Source organism: Cyprinodon variegatus, unplaced genomic scaffold, assembly GCF_000732505.1.
Source record: "Cyprinodon variegatus isolate N-32 unplaced genomic scaffold, C_variegatus-1.0 Scaffold155, whole genome shotgun sequence".
In the NCBI taxonomy this organism is placed as follows: Eukaryota; Metazoa; Chordata; class Actinopteri; order Cyprinodontiformes; family Cyprinodontidae; genus Cyprinodon; species Cyprinodon variegatus.
Window position 1 is genome coordinate 1,007,716 of NW_015150608.1, and position 2,111 is coordinate 1,009,826.

At 41.8% G+C, this 2,111-nt stretch overlaps 1 protein-coding gene across 1 annotated transcript in view; it reads left to right on the plus strand.

Annotated features, from left to right (window-relative positions):
• Positions 1 to 2,111, plus strand: part of LOC107086515 (microtubule-associated protein 4-like) — a 146,490-nt gene that overhangs the window by 81,925 nt on the left and 62,454 nt on the right. The window lies entirely within an intron of this gene.

Genomic DNA, 2,111 nt, shown 5'->3' on the forward strand with positions numbered 1-2,111 from the left:
GATGCCTGTTGGTGCTCAGTCCGTCTAAGTGGCGATTATGAAAGAAAGAAGCGATGCAGAGCAAACTGCCAACGATTTGTTGAAGACATGAAGACTAAAGAAATTGGAAATCAAAATATTAATAATAACAATTGTGTGGTAGTGTTGGCCTAGTGGTTAGAGCAGTGTTCTGAGAAGGTTGCAGGTACCCAGTTCGACCCCCACTGCCTGCACCCTGGGTCCCTCCCAGGTGCCTAACAATGGCAGCCCACTGCTCTCCAAGGCGATGGGTTAAATTCAGAGAGAGAATTTCCCCATTGTTGGACAATAAATGGATCTACATTTTAAATTTTTATTTTTTCAATATTAATCTATTTGGTCAAGATGGTTTAGAGCGATTGTGACGGCAACCAGGTGAGGAGTGCAGAGTTCCTCGCCTAGTGGAGCATGGTGGTGGAAGTGTCATGTTTGGGGTTGCGTAAGCGTCCATTAAAGGAATAAAAATGCCAACCTGTGACATAATCAAGAAGAGCGCGATCCCTTCCCTCCAGGAACTATATTTTTTATTTAATGATGAAACTTTTTATTAATAATTTATTTACAGAAGTATTTTTCCATCCATTGTTTTGAATAAATCATCTCTCCATATCTGCCAACGATGGTGCGTCTTCTCCCAACTTGCATAGTCAGTATTTCAAGAGGGGAGCTGGGAGCATTGATAGTGTGCAGTGCTGTATATTGGCCTGAGAACTCATGAAATAACTCATATGAGGCAACTCTGTAGGTCACAAAGTCCATGGAGTGCCTGGAAAGGTATGTGGAGGATTATCTTGAATTTTTAAAAGATCCAGCCTCTCAAAAAATGAGTGTGCAAGATTGGGAAGGAGCCCATTTCTCCTCATGCACGCTCTGTTTAAAAGTTCCTGTTCTCATAGCTCATACAAGCTTACTGTGACCAATCATCCGCCCTAACCCCTAAATCCCTCCGTCACTATATAGAGCGGGGACTGTTTAGTACACTTTATAGAAAAATGTTTTGTCCACTGCGCGGTGCCTCCGCCATCTTTGTTATCACTCTCTGTTGTCAGGTAGGGGCAACCAATGGCAACAGCGGGCCCCTGTGACTGCAAATCCCATAATGCTTTGCAAGGAGAGCTCTGCGCAAAGCATTCTGGGATATATCTGCCTCTTCTGAGGCCTTTCTTTTCTTCTCATACACTTCGTAGACACTTTTTCTCCTATGATTTCAAAAAACCGTGGTGATAAAGGTGAGCTTCAATGACCGTCTGAAACCGTAGCTCACCACAGATATACGCCTGAAAGTGTCCGCTAATGGGGTGAGCACGTAGGGCGGCCTTATATAAACATATCACCAGAATGATTGACAGTTAGGAGGACCACTTATTTAGATGATCCTACATAGGATCGTCCTCTAAAACTTTAAGTAGAGCGGTGTGTTTTTGTTTGATTTTTTTTAATAGCATAGCACCCCTAGTGGAGCTGAGAAGGAATTGCACCTCTTTAAAGCTTCCATTATATTTGTGTAAATACCTCACCGTTGTTCCTTACCTACTACACTTTAATGTAAAAGTCAATCCACCTGTATATAAGCCATCCTGACTGTACATATGACACCTCAAATCTCTGTGTTACTTTTTATTTAATTACGTTTTATTTCATTTTTATTTATTTTTATTCCTAATGCACCTTTTCCTCTTTGTTTTCACCTTCTTTTATTACTATGCCAATATGTGACGAGTGAATTTCTCCACTGTGAGATCAATAAAGCTCATCTAATCTAATCTAAATGGAGAGTGTAGAAAGTTATCATGCAAATGAGTTAAACGAAATGTCACATAAGTCCTGGTTTTAGTGGATCTTTGTGGAATAAATAGAGCTTCAGTTGAAGTTCTGCTGCAGCTAGCCTGATTTATTTCCTAAAGCTGAGCTCAGAAATTAGCAGACCGCGGTCCAGATCTGGACCCACCTGCTGGCTAATCCGGACCCAACCTGATTTAAATCATTTATAAATTACCGCATGTCGTGTGATGGCAGTGTCTAATTTCACTTGCGCCTCTTTTCCTGTTAATACGGTAAAGCCCTGGGGAGCGTCCGGCTCCAGGCTGCACGTG